A 19,851-nucleotide genomic window follows, 5' to 3' on the forward strand; every position below is an offset into this window, starting at 1 on the left:
TAGTCTCTCTCTCTCTACCGTCATGATTTATGTGACGTAGCGCACACATACTGCTCACATTCCACAAGTTATAGGAAGTGTGCGTCTAAAACATTGCATGACTTTAAAGGGTAGGTAAATTGCTTTCTCACACTAAAAAGCCATACAATTGATTTTTTTTTTTTTTTCCATGGAAACATGTCTGGAACAAGACCAATAATGGCAACGAGTACAAGGGATAATGAGAATGCAAGGTAAGTGTATGGGAAGTGACAGTTGATGGGGCAGGCATTGCAGATACAGGGCTGGGGTGTTGGAGCCTTTTTTTTGGTTGTGCATTGTCAATGTTTTTTGTTGCAGATGTGACTTTTGAGCTGAATGGTCACAATGCACTTGAAGTTGTACAAAGAGCATGTCAATGTAAAGTGGAGCGATGAAAAAAAGATGCCATTAGAAGCAACAATTGTGTGAATGTTGGACCCCAGCACCTTTCCAATTGTGCCTATTTGCTTGATGCTTGACAAGGTTGCCTCAATTGCTTCTCCAAACTTGGGCTTTTGTGTTTGATATCACCACTTTAAACAGCTGTTGCGTTTTTCTAACTTGTTTTTTTACATTGACAATGTTTTTGTTATAGATATCACTTCTTTTTTTACTTCATCAAATAATGAATAAAGTGAGGGAAAGATATTCGAGAATGTGTACAATAAATAGACAGACAGACAAGACAAGAGAGTAATAAGTAGAGTAATGTAAAAGAATTGAGAATAGATTTGAAAGTAAAATAATGGTAGAAGAGACTTTTGGAAAGTATTGAAAGTGTAAACATTGTATTCTTATAGTGGTGAAAACAATATGTCTATTTTGATAGGTATTGATATATTGATATTTACGTAGGTACAAAACTACAATATTATGAATGGTTCAAAAGGTACATACGCATGTCACTGCTAAAGGGTAGTGTACTAACACATTTTAATGCTGGAAAAAAACGTTATTCTCCTTGATATAGTGGTGTTATGAACTTAGGCTAAGGCATTTGTAAAGCATTAGATCTCTTCATAAAAGGCCATATACCTGTCCTTTGCATTTCTTGGCCATGGTTTGAATTCAATAAGTGCATCATTTGCATGCACCCATTTACCAGTAGCACCCACAGCAAGAACAGACACATAGTGTCCTGAAGTAACACCCTGTCCCTGGTGTATGATAATGGAAGCTAATTGATCATTCCTATTGTCCACAGTAATTGTGCTCTTCTGCACAGCAGTAACCTTAGCATTGTGTCACATTGTAACGGTCCCGTCTGGTTTGGTTTCCCAAAGCATAAGTTGGACTGCAATCATTCTTCCTGCTGATTATATAAGTTCACGTTTCACAATTGGAGAAGTTTTGCATTGCCTACATTTGTTACCAGGAATCATTGCCCATTTGTCATTTCTATAAATTAGTTCTTCCAAACACATGGCATCTGTACCAGCAGGTACATGTAGAGGATAAACATGCAGTAGTTACATCTAGTACATAGAATTTCATTACTTATTGTGACTGAAACCATGTGAGATACTTCAGGACAAATTTCAGACAATTTGGTGAGAAACTCTGCAACATCTTACTGCTCAACTCTATGGAAAGGTTCTCCTAAGAAGTGACAAATATCCACAGTAGTTAGAGACACAGTGGATGGCAATTGATCCTATTTGTGAACAAAGCTCCTGATATCCTCTTGTTGACTGTATTTTAATGAATCCTTCAGAGGTTGCAAGTGAAGAAGGCACTGCAATGTTGCATTTGCATAGCATGAGGTGAGGTGGTTAATGGATGTGTATCTGCAAGTGTTCTCTTAGAAGATTGAGGCTTTTGCTGTTCCTGAACATTAATGATGGCTCGGTGAATGAAATGCACACAATCTTTTACCTTGTGTCCCTTGTGTGTGTTAGTCTCCTTCAAGCTTATCAACTTAGGACAATAAATCCCTCTGAGCCGATGGTACTCTTCAACTGCAGTTTGACATGTGTAAATGCAGGCGGGGTCAAAGATGATAAGGTGGAGACCGCTTAAGGAAGTAACTCTGGAAATGCAACTAAACTTTGGCCATAGGAGAAAATGGAGTTACCAAGATCCATCATAACTGTTTTTACCCTGGCATTTGTGAATGGTGAGTGAATGAGCACAAATGACTGGGAACTGCTCTCTAACAATGTAGACTTTATCCATGATTTCAAACTTTGAGCGTAAATGATGAAAAGTATGGGTGACTCCATTGTTAAATTTGATGGTTATGGTTTTGACCATACTTGTGTTTTTCAGACAGTAGGAAACAGCTTGAAAACCGTTTATATACTAACAACATAAACACAGTAATCACATAGTTCATAATAATTAACAGGTGTGTACCAATCTAGGAAGCAAGTTACATAAAACAGTGTTTCCCAATCTTGGTCTTGAGGACCCAGTGTTTGCTGATTTTTGTTCCAACTGAACTCTAAATTACTGAATTGAAGCCTCAATTGAATGAATAACTAGTCTAATCAGAGCATTTGAATTATTTGTATCTCTTAAATGGCTGGCTGCACAGGCCTCAATTAACACTAATCTAGGACAACCTAATATTAACTCAGGTAAGGTAGATATTTCTAACATTGCATTAAGTCACTAATTGTTAGTTCAACTGGGGGATTAATTTAATAATTGAGAACTCAGTTGGAACACAAACAGCAGACACCGTGGGTCCGCAGGACCAGGTTTGTGAAAAACTGACATAACTGACATGATGAGATATATTATTCTTTTTACTTGTTTTGATTGCTATTGTTTAATAAACATGAAGTTCTCAAAAGTGTCCTTTAGTTTGCATCTTTCAGGTTAATCAACTTTACCAGCAATACTGAAAAGTCTCTCTACTTTATTATGAGCATTATTATTGAAAAGTATTTAAAATTGAAATTTTTGAAGCTTTCCCATGATTTGAAATTCAAATGCAAATTCTTATATTTCAGAATATACAAATACCAAGTCAAATGCAAATAGTTCAGCAGATTGCATTTAAATTATTATTATTTATTTTTTAGCAGACGCCCATATCCAGGGCAACTTACAATTGTCACAATTATATCACATTATGTTTACATACAATTACCCATTTAACCAGTTGTTTATGCTGAATCTAGGTAAAATACCTTGCTCAAGGGTACAACAGCAGTGTCCCTCACCTGGGATTGAACCCACAACCCTCTGGTCAAGAGTCCAGAGCCCTAACCACTACTTCACTCTGCTGGCCCCAAGTCTGGAAATAAAGTAATTTGTCGATTTAAACCAAAGTAATGGTTTTGGAGACATTTTGTAGGGGAAACGATGATATAAAGAAAAAACTACTTCAGATAATTCAAGAAAACAGAAAAATTGTTTAAGCACATATAGTACATTGGCTAAGATAAAGAGTGTGTAATGAGCAAAACCAGGTGTCTAACCTTCATACATTTGGGTAAAATGTTGTGCTTGAAATAATAGAACAAAAAGTATAAAAGCTACACTGTAAAACACTTATTTGTCACACTTTTAAACCACGTCACTGGGTTTATGATTTTAAATGTGTTTAGGATTTAAACACCGTGTGGTGTTTATTTTATAAACTCTTGGACGTGTTTATGATTTGTAACACTTTTTAAACATTCATACGCGTTTATAACAGGGCTGGTGTTTAAAATCTAAAAATTAAACTTGGCAAAAATGGCACAGATTAAACACATAACGTTTAACAATTATTTAGAGTTCCAAATGACTAAACACCAGTGTTACACCTAATGACGTATAAACACTGCTGTTTAGGAATAGAGCACTTCTGTTTTTTGTTTTTTTTTACTACACACGTCATTTACATACAAACGTTTCACACGTCTGTGGTTTTACAGTGTAAATGTTTGAAAAGAAGACAGATGGAGCCGTAATACAGTCAAATTTAATGTCACTTCTGTTAATGTCACACTCTGCTTATTATCATCAAATTGAAATGTCCCGGCCCAAATATAATGCATGCTGTGACTTTGATGTTTTGTGTTTTTAAAATGTATTAATGATCAATGCAGTGATAAAATAACTGCAACTTTTATGCATGCTTTCCTGTTAAACATGTTTATATTGATAAGGCAGTTGCATTGATATATTAACAGTATTTTCATGATTTTGGTTTAATACAATATATGGATTGGAACTAAATAAAATACGTATACAGTATATTAATGCCTAAAAGCACATGTGTCAGTTTGTAGAATTGTGCACACCGTAAACTGAAAGAAAAGCTGTTTGGGGTCTTCTTCTAATTACAGAAGCAGCATAATGCATGTAATTGTACTTTAAATGAATAACATGTGATAATGTCCCAACTGTGCTTATTGGTACAGTTTGCAGAAAAACGTGTAAAACAACTGAAATGTGTACATTTTTCAACAAATTTTTGCGCTTCTGCAGTGCTAGATTACACTATCACAAATTCACAATAAATATATGGCACATTAATAATGCAGACTTATAATAAATGCAAAATTAGCAAAAATGCTTTGCTGGTAAAATTGTCTTGTTTTACAGCAATATAACCTAGCAATATCAGAATAAAATCTAATATTAAAAAAGTCAATGTATTGTTTACTTTAACGGTATGTTTCATATCAGGTATCCCCCCCTTCATGACAGTCTGACACCCCCTTCGTGAAAGTCTAGATCTGTCCCTGAAGTGTTACGAAGAATATTTTTTCTCTGGGCCAAATGAGAGTATACCGATTCCTTTGGGGCCATGACTAATTAAAACAAATATATTATAACTAAGATATACACTCTATAGGCCTATTTTCAAAACAGCACAGCTAAATATTTCAAAGTTAATATTCAAAATAAGTAGGCAACTATTACTATTACTTATTCATTTATTTTTGATGAAAAGAGCCACCTTCACAATATTAGGAATCTGTCATCTACCTAACATAGTCTACCTTATATAACAAATGTGTCTGTTTCATTTTTTTTTTTTAACCAACGATGGATAATTATTTCAATAGCGATTAATAAAATTAGTCATAACAGTGCGTCTCATGTGCCTTATAGAAAAGTGAAAGAGATGGGAATTATTTAAGACGAGCGCAGCGAGCTGGCATCAATAAATTGAAAGTAAATCAGCTCATTTTTGCTGTTTAATCTACTATTTGTTATTGTAAACAAGTAAAACTTCAAAGAAATGTTTAAAGTACCTGGTATTGCCAGGAAGTCTCCCATCCAAGTACCAACCAGACACGCATATTATTATTATTTTTTTTTTTTTAGCAGACACACTTATCCAGGCCAACTTACAATTGTGACATACAATTACTCATTTATACAGTCAGGTTTTTTACTGGACCAATCTAGGTAAAGCAGCAACGTGTCCCCCATCTGTGATTGAACTCACAGCCCTCCAGTTAAGAGCACAGTGCTCTAACCGCTACTCCGCAGTTTCCAAATTTTTTTTTTTAACTTGTATGAATAATACCATTATATATATTGCTGTGGATAAACGCATCAGCCAAATCAATTAATATGACATCTATTTTTCTAGCTTGCTATTTATTAATTTATTTATACATTTATAATATTAACATGTATTCATTTCTACATTTATTTATTTGTACCATATTTAAAAATATTTATTTCTAAACGTATTTATTCCTCTATGCATTTGTTTAAATCATTTACCAAATAAATTATTCCTTTGTTTATTTTTAATTAAACGAGGAACTACAATTTATCAGAGATCAAAGATTTAGACAAGGAACCTACATAAACAGGAAACTGGATATTTTCAAACAGGAAATTGAACATTTAAAAGCTGGTCAGGCATGGATGTAAGCTTAAAAAAAGAACTCATTTCAACAATAGCCCAGTGGCGCAGCGGGCTAAGGCTGTGTGCTCCTTCAAGGATGACATGTTGCAAGTTCAAATGATAGTAATTAAAAAAAATATATATATATATATATTTTTTGTGTGATATATGCTGTTTTAAAACATAAATACATTGTTTAATATAAATGGTGTGGATATCAAACTGCTTGCATTCCCTGGTTTATTTTATTTTTTTGTAATTAAGTTTTTATTGAAAATATATATACAAAGTGAACAGAAAGACCCTGGAAAAATTTCCCTCACCCCACCCCTCCCACCCCCTCGTTACATGGGTTGACGACAAATAAATGAGCAGTGCATACTGATTACAACAATAGTAACTTCTTAATTGCAGTTGCCGAGTCTCTCCACATCAGCAGAGTGGAAGCTTTAGCTCCGTTGACTCTGGCTGAGGACATCTCCAAAAAAATAATGTCTAAAAACACCTGTAGCCAGTGCCGCAAGGAGAGTTGATGAGGAGGGAGCCAGCGCTGCACAATCATTTTTTTTGCAGCAGTCATACTTGCCAGCCACAGTCTATGTTCATTCTCAGAGAGAGGAAATTTAGAAACATCACCCAGTTCCCTGGTTTATTTTGATGTTGACCAACATGTGGAATCACATGATTGGTAGATGTCCAGTTATTTAGCTTTTCTGTTTGAAAAGTCACTACACACCCTTAAAAAGTAAACGGAAGAGGAAGAAGGAGAATAACAATTTTACCTTAGTCTGACAACTTATATCTCATTGTGTATAATAGGTATGTATGTATTTTTCACATTTGAGGTAAGAAAGTTTTCTAAGTGATTTTGTTTTGCCACTGCAACATGGTGAAAACAGCAAAACTCTTTGAGCTGTATAGAGACTCTCGGTAGTTTCAAACTACTAGTTTTTCTAACTTGTAAGAGGAACTACTGTTCCTCTCAATACACACACACACACACACACATATATATATATATATATATATATATATATATATATATATATATATATATATATAAAACTGCATTGTACAATATTGAAGGCATATGAAAAAAAACTTTTTACAATTTTTTTTTTTTTTACAAAAATATATTGATTTTATTTGGTGTGCCAGTATAATAATAATTATATATATATATATATATATATATATATATATATATATATATATATATATATATAGTTTTTTTTTAAAATGTACACAAAAAGTTTTGGATGTTTTATTTTGCCCAAAACATCCTAAAATAAAATATTTTTTAATCTTTTAAACTTTGTGTGTACATTTAAAAAAAAAAAACCATTATATATATATATATATATATATATATATATATATATATATATATATATATATATATATATATATAATTATTATTATTATACTGGCACACCAAATAAAATATATAATTTTTTGTAATAAAAAAAAAATTGTGAAAAGCAGGTTTTATTTAATGTTTCAATCCAATATATTTATTTTAATGTAAGCCTAACTAAAATGTTATTTTCTGTAACTTCAGGGAAAGATCAAACTTCTGGGGAAGGGCAGACAGGGAGCACAGGCCATGTGCTCCTTTATTTGCCCTTTAGTTTAATTTTTGGTTATTTTTTAAAAGTTTGAAACTATTTTTTGTTTTAAACTTTGATTTATTTTTGGATTTTCTTTGTACCCCTGCATTATTGGAGTGCTGGGGTGTGTGAATTGTATTTATTTATTTATTTATTTATTTAAAAATAAATAAATGTTTGTTTGTGAAAAAAAAAAAAACTATATGTAAAACATCTCCGCCATATATAAAATATTACCCCAACAAAATAGAGATTTCTTAAACAAAAATGATACAAATTCCTGTTTTATTTGTTCATTGAGCTTGAGAGAACATGTAATCGGCAATGCATGCGTCTCACATGCGACTTTTATGGGCTACTCCCCAGTCAGTGTTGCCAAATTGGCAGTGTTCCAGCCAAATGTCTCTAGTTTGGAAAGCATCTTGAGGGTATACTGTCTTTGGTGGTCTAGTTATTTTTTATCGTTGTGGAGGAGTGTCCCCTCTCTTTTCTATATTATGACTTATTGAATTATTATTAGTAGTAATTCAATAATAATAATTGGTTTTGTGATCAGCACAAGCCCGACCACGACCACGACCACCCCCCTCCCCCATCACTTCGCTCGCATTACTGGTTTTGACCGGTTTTGGAAAAATAGAAAGTTGGCAACCCTACCCTACAAAAGTAATAATAAATTCTTCTTAATAATAATAATAATAATAATAATAATAATAATAACATTGTAAAGTCCATCCATATAGTGTTGTTTAAGGAAAATAACTAACTGAGGAAGATGAGAGGCATCTATGCAGTTTACAAAACATAATAACAATTTCACTCTTTCAGAAGGAACAACAGCAAAGCCAAAACTGATGAGATTGAGGATATTCTTGCAGAAACATTGAAGCATAGCATGCCCCTAACAAGCCAGAAGGGAATAGATACAAGGTAAAGCACCACAATACTGACATTACTCCTTCACAAGTCAGGCATTACCCTTGTATGTCCCATTGATGTCACAAGCTTAAATAACTTCCTCAGTGGGTTGCTTTCGTACTGAATCAGCAATTTAAACATGTTTAGGTTAATTTGCAATTATGTCTGAAGCACACTTGTTTGTGACTTTTCTGAGATTTGGGATGTGTCTTTTTGTGACAGACACATTTATGACAATCAAAAAAAATAAACTGAAGTGATCTAAGAAATGATCCATTTAATGACTGAATGATTCTTATTAAATGAGACCAAATCATGCATAACTGTGACAGGTAGCTGAGTGGGTATGTCAGGACAGGCGTAATGTGGTGTAAAACAAGAGACTCCAGTCCGTTATGCCATTAAGCGCCTTGGTTTTATTTTGCCACACAAAGAAAACCAACAATAATGACGCTAGGATACACAGCAATGTGTAACCTGCTAAACCAATAATTATAATAACGCCGGGATACACAGCGATGTGTAACCCGACTAAACAAAGGGAAAAAGGGGTTGCAGTCCCAAAAATAAACAAACAACAAAAACCAATCCGTCTTCCTCTTGTGATCCATAACACGGGGGGGTAATAAACCCAGCACTTCCGGGTTGTCGCTCCTGCGGCGTACTCCCGGAGCGTCCCGTTAGTGCTCTAAAAATACAAAGCGCAGAAGGGTTAGCACACAAATCCAAAATAGCAAAGAACCTGCTATCCAAATCCCTTCCTCTGTTTCTCTGCTCGGTTTCTCTCTCTCTCTCTCTCTCTCGCTCTCTCTCTCTCACGCACTGTACCTTGCCAGAAGGAACAGAGCCCTGGGCCACGCCCCCTTTTGTACGCTCCGTCCCGCTCCCATTGGGCAGCGTGGGCAATCGCCGTTGACCAATGCGCGATTGCCACAGCGCTCCCCGTCTGGGTTGATGACGTTGCGCACCGTGGCTCTGCCTGTTCCTCCTCTCCACAGCCCTCACCGGTCGGAAGGGAGATCTAAAACAAGAATTCATTCTCTCTTTGTCACATATCCCACCGCTCAGAGTGGAGCCGAAGGAACACTCGGCCAAACCTACCATCCCCATTACTCCCCCCTCCCGGGAAAAATAATCCGCGTTTTGGTGATCTTTCCCCGCACGATGCACCATATGATACATATAAGGCTGCAATGCCAAATACCACCGAGTTATTCGAGCATTGCTATCCTTCATAGTGCTTAACCATCTGAGTGGGGCGTGGTCCGTGACCAGATCAAATGAATGTCCCAGTAAGTAATATCTGAGGGAGTGAGTTGCCCATTTAATGGCTAAACACTCCTTCTCCACAACCGAGTAGTTGCGCTCCTGAGGAAGCATTTTTTTGCTGATGTAGAGAATGGGGTGTTCCACCCCGTTAACTTTCTGGGACAAGACCGCCCCCAAACCAACTTCTGACGCGTCGGTATGGAGGAGGAATCTCTTGCTAAAGTCTGGTGCTATCAGCGCAGGAGCCTGGCATAGTTTTTGTTTAATGGTCTCAAACGCCCCCTGACACTCTTCTGACCACTTGATTAAATTTGGCGCACATTTCTTAGTGAGGTCCACCAGGGGATTGACCACGGTGGCATACTCGGGGATAAAGCGGCGGTAATAACCAGCCAATCCCAATAGTGACCTCACCTGGGACTTGGTCTTGGGGACAGCTGCATCCACCAAAGCCTGGACCTTGGTGGCTACAGGTTTCACCCGTCCATTTCCCATGGTAAATCCTAAATACTGCGTTTCTAATTTAGTAAACGCACATTTCCTCAGGTTAGCTGTCAGCCGGGCAGCCCTTAGAGACTGAAGGACGGCTTCAAGTCGAATTACATGCTCTCTCCAGGTGGAGCTATATACGCTCAATATACGCTGCTGCATACTCACGATGGGGATGTAACACCTCGTCCATCAGTCTCTGAAAGGCGGCGGGCGCACCATGTAGCCCAAATGGCATGGTTTTAAAATGGAACAGCCCATCCGGAGTTGAAAATGCCGTTTTTTCACATGAATCACGGGTCAAAGGGATCTGCCAATATCCCTTCGTCAGGTCCAGAGTTGAGATGAACCTGGCCGTTCCCAGTCGGTCGAGGAGTTCGTCGATCCGAGGCATGGGGTAGGCGTCGAATTTGGCGATAGCATTGACCTTTCGAAAATCAACACAGAAGCGATTAGTGTCGTCCTTTTTGGCCACTATAACGATGGGACTGCACCACTCGCTTCTGGAAGGCTCAATGACCCCAAGTTCAAGCATCGCCCTCACCTCGTTCTGGACGCCACTCCGCCGGCTTTCTGGGATCCGGTAGGGCCTCTCCCGAACAGTGACCCCTGGCGGAGTAATAACAGCATATTTGGTAAGGTTAGTTCTGCCGGGCACATCAGAAAACACATCCCCAAATTTCCAGATCAATTTACGCAATTCTATTTGCTGATCTGGAAGTAACTGTTCCCCCATTGAAATCTGGCTGGGGCTAGGGGCCTCTATACAGGGTCCTAAGTCATCCTCCACCTCGCCTGGGGCTATGAATAAGACCTCCCTTGCCTTCCAGGGCTTTAATAAATTGACGTGATACATTTCTGTTTTATTACGGCGATCGGGCTGTCTAATTTCATAATTCACTACTCCTACAGCCCGTATCACCTCATATGGCCCCTGCCATTTAGCACACAGTTTCGACTCCAATGACGGAAGAAGCAGTATTACTCTATCTCCTGGCCGAAAGGTTCAAATTCGTGCATTAGTATTGTAATGCTGCTGTTGCCGATGTTGAGACGATCTAAGATTGTCTTGAGCCAATCGACCAATTAAATCGAGGCGATCCCGCAGTAGGAGCACATGCTGCACTACATTTTTAGAGGAGCCCTTGTGTTCTTCCCAACCTTCTCTCAACAGGTCGAGGATGCCCCGTGGCTGCCGGCCATACAGCAGCTCAAAGGGGGAAAATCCCATTGAGCTCTGAGGCACCTCTCTCACTGCGAAGAGGAGATAAGGAAGAAGAGTAGCCCAATGTTTCTGCTCCTGACTCACAAACCGTCTCAACATTTGCTTCAAAGTTTGGTTAAAACGTTCCACCAGTCCATCCGTTTGGGGATGATAAACCGATGTCCTGATGGGACGTATTTTTAGAATTTTATACACTTGCTGTAGCGTTTTCGATAAAAAGTTCATTCCATGATCAGTTAATATTTCTTTTGGGATCCCTACTCTAGCCATAATCTGACTTAACTCTTTCGCAATTGCAGTGGCACTAGTGGACCGCAGCGGAACTGCTTCCGGGTACCGCGTCGCATAATCCACCATTACTAATATGTGTGTGTACCCGGAATCAGAAGGCAGCACTGGCCCAACTATGTCCATTGCAACACGTTCGAAGGGAATGGAGACAATGGGCAGTGGGACCAAAGGGGCGGGGCGCACTCGACCCGGCGCTACTCTCTGACAGTCCAGGCAGGTAGCTACATATTTCGCCACCTCGGTGTAGAGCCCTGCCCAATAAAATTGAGCCAGTATCCTGTCCCTCGTCTTGTCAACACCAAGATGTCCTGCAAAGGGGACGTCATGCGCCAGCCTCATGACCTCTGGTCGACAGGACGGGGGAACCATCAACTGTTTGACAGGCTGTCCTGTGCCCGGGGCAGGGTTTACTCTATATAGCAAGTGCCCCTCTACAACGAAATGAGGATATACCAGCGCCCCAATGCCATCAACATCCTTACCCTCAATAGACCGGACCTGTTCCCAAGCGTGCACCAGTGTGGGGTCGTTGTTTTGCTCCCACACTAGGTCCGCGCTTGAGGCCCACACGTCCGGGATATCGACGGGGGCTGGAGCAGTGTCTGCCCTCGAGGGTCCAGTAACCTCGCCCGCCCGGTCACATTGTGTCCCCACCCCCTTCGATTGGCGTTTGGGACCATCAGAACCTTCCCCCGCCAGTCCCCAGCCGTGTCTCATCGATGCGCCCTCCCACTTTTCCTTCCGTCTCTCCTTACGTGTTTTCCTAGGACGGAAAAGGGGAGAAAACAGTTCGGCGTGGAAAGGAAAAACGATACCAATGACTTCCTTTCCTCGGGAATCTGCCGTGTTTACACGTGTGGTCGAGGCTGCCGATACTTTTAGTAAATCTTTATATTGTGGCCAGTCTCGACCCAGAATAACTGGGTGTGGTAACTTCTCGGCCACCCCCACTACTAGGTGGCGCTTTATCGGACCTACCGATAAGTATACTTTTAGAGTGGGGTATGTCGCCGTATCCCCATGGATACAGGAGATCGCCACCTGGCCTTGTGGCTGCCACGACATACCACCAAGGAGAGCTGTTCGAATCAGAGTTTGCTCACACCCTGTGTCCACTAATGCGTGGGTACTCACATTCCCCAGCGCCACATCAACAATACACGGGCCCTCCCCCGTGATATTAATGCGGCGGAGGATAGCCTGCTTCACCAACTCGTACTGGCTGGTGTCTTCATCAGTCATGGCCCGGTATGCTGCTTGCGCTTCTCCCATCAAGCAGGGGCCAAGTTGGCTTGCCCAGTACTCCCGGGGCCATGCTGCGGTGGTAGCCAGCCGTTTGAAGGCTACGAGGTAGGCTTCGGGGTCATCCTCCGCCGTCATCTTCTGAGCCCGGGCCTTCGGGGCCACCATCACGGGGCCGGTTGCCGCCGACGTCATCCCCATCCCGACCCTTTCGATGAGGGCTGTGTACCGCTCCTCCCTCCTCCGTTCCTCAGCCTCCCTCCGGCTGTCCAACGCCTCCAGAATGGCCGATAAAGCAGCGGGGTCCATCCCACTTCTGACACCACGTGTGACAGGTAGCTGAGTGGGTATGTCAGGACAGGCGTAATGTGGTGTAAAACAAGAGACTCCAGTCCGTTATGCCATTAAGCGCCTTGGTTTTATTTTGCCACACAAAGAAAACCAACAATAATGACGCCAGGATACACAGCAATGTGTAACCTGCTAAACTAATAATTATAATAACGCCGGGATACACAGCGATGTGTAACCCGACTAAACAAAGGGAAAAAGGGGTTGCAGTCCCAAAAATAAACAAACAACAAAAACCAATCAGTCTTCCTCTTGTGATCCAAAACACGGGGGGGTAATAAACCCAGCACTTCCGGGTTGTCGCTCCTGCGGCGTACTCCCGGAGCGTCCCGTTAGTGCTCTAAAAATACAAAGTGCAGAAGGGTTAGCACACAAATCCAAAATAGCAAAGAACCTGCTATCCAAATCCCTTCCTCTGTTTCTCTGCTCGGTTTCTCTCTCTCTCTCTCGCTCTCTCTCTCTCACGCACTGTACCTTGCCAGAAGGAACAGAGCCCCAGGCCACGCCCCCTTTTGTACGCTCCGTCCCGCTCCCATTGGGCAGCGTGGGCAACCGCCGTTGACCAATGCGCGATTGCCACAGCGCTCCCCGTCTGGGTTGATGACGTTGCGCACCGTGGCTCTGCCTGTTCCTCCTCTCCACAGCCCTCACCGGTCGGAAGGGAGATCTAAAACAAGAATTCATTCTCTCTTTGTCACAATAACATTTTAGTGTTTCTTCTTTTTTATCCATATTTTGCATGTACGTAATTGCTAATGAATGATCCCATGTTGATACACACATATGTTGTTTTCTTTTTAAAAAACATGTGTTATCATAACATGTAGATAAACGGGACATGAAAAAAACACAAGTACAAATGCAAATATTTTAGTTTACTGATGTTGTTTTATAAATTATTTTTTCTTTATCATCAATGTTTGATTTGCGTTTTCTGTGGTGTTTTATTTTTTTAAGGAGCCTGCTCGCAGGGACACACTGTCTACCCGGAATGATGACCTGTCTGATTCGGAATGAATTCTTTATTAATTTCGCTTGGAAAAGTAGTTATTGCATTCTGTGGTCCGTGGATTGGTCCAGATCACTGGAGTACAACACTGTTACACTGTGCTGTGTACTGCGAGGTGGGCTGGACCATTCGGGATTCTAATGTTATATACCTTTTTACAGTTCTAGCAAGATTTTTCCTAACAGCTGTAAAGGTACATACGTGTATTTATTAATGTGTTTCACACCACTCTGACAGTGGTCTGGTACTGTGTCCTGCTAATCCGGTACGGTGTCCTGTATACGCGGAGTGGTCCTAACCACTCACTGCTTTTTTTTTTTACAGTGTTTCTAGAACCATCTATTAATTTAGATTTTGTGGTTGCATTGTCAGATGTTTTCTTTTCCATTGGTGTAAATATTTCATGGTTATAAAAGGGGAATTAATGGTAGCTAATAAGATAGTTATATTTCCAACATGAAAGGTAGCAATAATAACAGCTATTACGAAGTGAAAGATTGGCTCTCAAAACAATAAAATAATCGGAGTGGTTCGGACCGCCCTGCAGTACACAGGACACTTTAATGGAGCGATGCTCGAGCAGTGGTCCAAATCACTATGACAGTGACACCTCGCAGTACATAGGACACTGTGTTGTTTACTGTGTTGTTTGTGTTGTTTACTATTAGACATAAACATTACCTTTATTACTATAACTAAGTATTTACAAAAACAGAATAATAAGCCAACAGAAAAAATCAAGGTAAAACTGTAATATAAAGATATACAGTACTTAACATTTGCATCCTGAGTGGTCCCAACACCTCTCGTACACAGCGAACTGTTTTCTCTACTGACCACACGGTGATCCATAGTACAGGCCACAGAATGCCACAACCCCATACTGTTTCCTACCTTATTTTATTATTGGTATTTAAATTAGACAATAAATGTTTTTTAAAGTCTCTGTTATTTTTTCAATGATATTTGAATGTCTCTGCAAAGTTGTATAAATGTTGCATCACAGAAAGGGGGCAAAGCTACCTTACACGAAACCAATGACCTGGATGGATTGGAGGAGCGGAAGCGCTCATTGACCAAGGGGTCATGGGTGACGTTATAAAAAGGGGATGTAGTGATGTGATCTGTTCCTTTGTGAATGGTTATGTTAAATGACCAGAAGGAGAACCTGTGCTGTGAAACGTGAGTGTTTTGTTTGTCGTTAATAAATACTGTTTGTAATTATTTGGACAGTTAACATGATCTGGAGCTGTCGCCAAAGGCCAGCACTAAATCCGGATCAACAACACTGCACTTTTGTTGTCACTAACTTTATTCACCACGAGCACTAGAGCATGCACTGTGGACTGGTATTTGTGTTCGTGCATGTGTACGTGTGGGTGAACTGAAATAGGACTGTTATTATTTCGGGGCCAACCCACGGATTACAAATAGGCAGTACACGTCGCTGTATTGCTTCATTACCATTGATATTATTTACTGTTCAGTAGTTCGGGACAAAACACCAATTACACAAATTTATTTGATTTAAACTATTTTTTTAAAAGAAATGCGATGTATGCGATGGCTGTAAACAAAAAAAAACATTTCCGTAGAAAACATTAATTTGGCATCAAACCTAACTTGGATTGAGGACTCACGCCTGGCCGTGAGGACGAGGCAGAGACCCCCCCAATTGAACTAATTTTAAGAGGTGGAGATGGGGGAAGGTGGTGGGTTACAAATGAATCAAAACGCATACAAGGGGTAAGTGGAAAGGGGATTTATAATGCTAGCAGGAGTTAATTGCCGACGTGTAAATTGAATGATTCAATTTGGTGATGCGGAGATTGGTGCATGCCCCTCCTCCCGAACTTTAATTATAAATTTAATTTCAGTAGTTCGGGACAAAACACCAATCACACAAATTTATTTGATTTAAACTATTTATTTAAAAGAAATGCGATGTATGCGATGGCTGTAAACAAAAAAAAACATTTCCGTAGAAAACATTAATTTGGCATCAAACCTAACTTGGATTGAGGACTCACGCCTGGCCGTGAGGACGAGGCAGAGACCCCAAAAGAACAAGCCAGTCTCAATGCCACAAGTAGGAGTATTAGCTCACTAAAGGACAAGCCCTAAAACAGGGTTACTGGTACTAAGCGCATATCTTAGAAAAAACATTTTTAAGATCTGCAATGTTTGTCTTAATGTAACCTTGATAAGCCCCAGAAGACCAGCGACCTAGCTGCTTAATAATGCAGTCTGGAACTCCGTGACGAGAAGCTGAAGAAGCTGCCCCGATCCTGAATGAATGACCAGAGAACTGTTTGGCTGAGAATCCGGCTCTGGAAAGGATCTGGTGAAGGTGGAAAATGAACCAATGCCGAGTAACAACAGCTCCGTTTTCATTAATGAACAAAGGGTCGGAAGCTGTGGCACCCTGAGAAAGGCGGAGTTGAAAAAAAGAGAGAAGGGATTCATAGGGGCTTACATGGGATTTTAATTTAAACAGATAAATTAGGGATCCCTTTCCTTCCTGGTCGGTTTTACTTCTTTTGAGCAAAAAAGTAAGTGCAAGTAAGTGAGAGTATGGACAAGTCAGAAATGCACGGGTGGATCTGAGGGTTAAATTTATAAGAGTTTGCTGTAAACTCTGAGCACCTCAGAAACCCAAAAAAAGCTAGGAGGAACAGAGCTTCAAGAGTTTTGTCTAAAAACTGAGATGAGTAACCGGAACGAATAAAGCTGATGCACTGGGAAAGTATGTCAAAAGTGATAGGTAGGCGGGTTTGGGGGGAAGGTGACTCTGACATTTGAAGCCCTTTCAAAATTAATGAAATCTGAGAGTTACCAAGTACGAACTAGGGAAACCAAACATGAGTTTGTGAAAAAACTGAATACCAGCAATTGATACTTTGATAGAAGATACTCTTATAGCTCTGCTTTGAAGGGAAACAATGAAGGATGAAACTACCTGGATTGAAAAACAAGGAAAAGGAATATTAAATATAGAATGGAAATGTTTAAAACAATTCCAAGCTGACCAATATGTCTGCAGGGTGCGGGGAGCAATACCGAGAAGAGCCGTCTCTTGAGCTTGAAGGACCAGAGGATAGAGAGGATGGTTCACGGGAATATCAGGTCTGAATAGGGAGGAACTGGAGTTGGCAGCAGGTCGGCTTCTGGAGCAAGCGATCTGAATTTCTGAAATTGTAAACGAGAAAGAGAGTCAGCAATTAGGTTTAGGTGGCCCGGAACATGTTGGGCTCTAAGAATGAACTGGTGGCAGACAGATAACCAGGTAATTCTTCTGAATATTTTCATTAAAGGGAAAGAAGAGGAGCGACCTTTATTTATGATTTGGACTGTAGCTAAATTATCTGAGTGTATGAGGATAGACTTTTTGGCCCAAGTGGACCCCCAAAGAAATACGGCTACGGCCACCGGATAGATTTCGTACAATGACGAGGACTGTTCAGACAAGGGAATGATGCTGAATTCTTTGGGCCATGTAGCCGAAAACCATTTCCCCTTGTAGTATCCTCCAAAGCCGAGGGAAGGAGCTGCATCTGTAAAGAGTTGAATGTCTTCGGGGAGCAGGAGACAGTCATCATAGAAAAAAGTAATTCCATTCCATTCTTTTAGCAAGAGTTCCCAAAGGCGGAGATCCTCGCGACAGAAAGAGTCTAGACATATAACATCATGGAGAGAATTGACAGATGGGATTAATTGGAGAAGATAGGAGATGAAAGCACTTCCTTGAGGAATTATCCGCATGGCATAATTCAGATGGCCTAGTAGGGACAGGAGATCACGTTTGGTAGGAGGAGGACCTACACGGAAAGTAGAAATGATAGATATGATGCGATCTATTTTTTCCTGAGGTAGTGAAGCTGAAAAATATTGCGAGTCCAGAGTGATGCCTAGAAACTCGATGGAAGTGAGAGGACCCGAAGTTTTTTCTGATGCTAGGGGGACACCTAGATTAGAAAACACAGATCTGAGAATGGTGATGTTCTGGGCAGGAGGAGCGTGAGGAAATTCAATGAGGAGAAAGTCGTCCAGGAGATGCAGCAGGAAGGGAATGTGGTAGTTGTTTATAAGAATCCAGCACAGGGCTTCTGACAGAGTGTTAAAAATCTTGGGGCTGCTCCTACAGCCGAACCGAAAAAAAAGAAATTGGAACGCCACTGTACTCCAAAGAGGTGCCATAGAGCCGGATATATGGGAATGATTTTAAATGCATTTGAGATGTCGGCCTTGGACAACCATGCATTTCTCCCGGCAACTTTAATTAATGAAATTGCATGGTCAATTGTTGCATATTGTAGTGAAAAATCTTCATGGGGAATTAAACTGTTGATGCTTGGAGTAGAGGAGTTATGAGGAGCAGAAAGGTCAATTATCAGTCTCTTTTTGCCAGAATATTTTCTTATTGCAATGCCAAGGGGGTTGATGCGAAATACGGGAAAAGGAGGAGATTCAAAGGGCCCTATCATGAATTGATTTTCCAACTCTTTCTTTAGTAGAATGTCGACAGTGTCAGGGTCAGAAATGGCAGATTGGAGATTATTGCAATAGATGGAAGAGGTGGGAAAGGAAAAGAGACCAGTGGAAAACCCTTTAGTGAGACCGTTAATAAGATAGGAGACAAAAGATGGGTCAGGGTGCTTGATTAACTCTGTGGCCAGGGCTTGAGTGTTGACAGGTGTAGAAAGAAATTTTAGCAGTCATTTTGGAACATTGGCAATGGAAGGTTTGGTTTTTAAAGAGGGGGCCAAGTATTTGGGTTTGCGGGGACAGACAGATCGTGAGTGTGCTTCCCCACAGTGGCTGCAGATGTGGAGGAAATTGCAGGAAGAAAAGGAGCAGGCTTCTTCATTGAAATTATTGCAAATCTGACGGCCGCCAGAAAAAGTAATACTACGGCCGCGTCCGTCCCTAGACCTGGAAGGAATGAACGAAACAGAGGGATTGCGAGACAGGGACAGAAGGGGAGGGGGCTGAGGGGCAGTAAGGGAGCAGGAAATGGTGGGGTGGGCGGTGGAGTTACATAAGGAGCATGCCAACAGCCGAAGACCAGTGAAAAAACGAGAATATAAATCTTGATCCAAGGCTCCCCAGTAAATCCGTTGGTTCCATTGCTGGAGACGAGCAGCGGCTTTTGCAGAAAAGGCTTTGTGGTATTCAAAGAAGTGTGATCCTCCAAATCTAACAGAAAGGTCTAGAATAATTGACATGTAATCATCCAGCTCACGGCGCCGGTCAGGATAGAATTCACAGATGATATCTCTAAAATGACTGAAAGCTAGGATAAATTCAGAAATGGTGAGAGTTTTGAATAAGCGGGGGTCAGAAGTTTTGAGGGTAACTGAAAGATCTGTGCACTGAACCACCCTGGTACTGGCTGAATCAAGGGTATTTGTAAGGAGGGAAACCAAGTTAATATCTGCACCTGCTAAAATCTGATGGCGCAAGGAAAGCGAGACTGGCTTGGGGTTGAAGATCAGGGAGTTTTCAGGAGGAAGCAACGCAACGGCATTGTTTAAAGAAAAACCAGAACTTGCTGAGGGAGGAAGTAAAGGGTGGTTATTAAGAAACTGGACAGCTGGGGGAAACTGGGGAGCTCTACCTG

The sequence above is a fragment of the Acipenser ruthenus genome, chromosome 1 (genome assembly GCF_902713425.1).
Source record: "Acipenser ruthenus chromosome 1, fAciRut3.2 maternal haplotype, whole genome shotgun sequence".
NCBI classification, from domain to species: Eukaryota; Metazoa; Chordata; class Actinopteri; order Acipenseriformes; family Acipenseridae; genus Acipenser; species Acipenser ruthenus.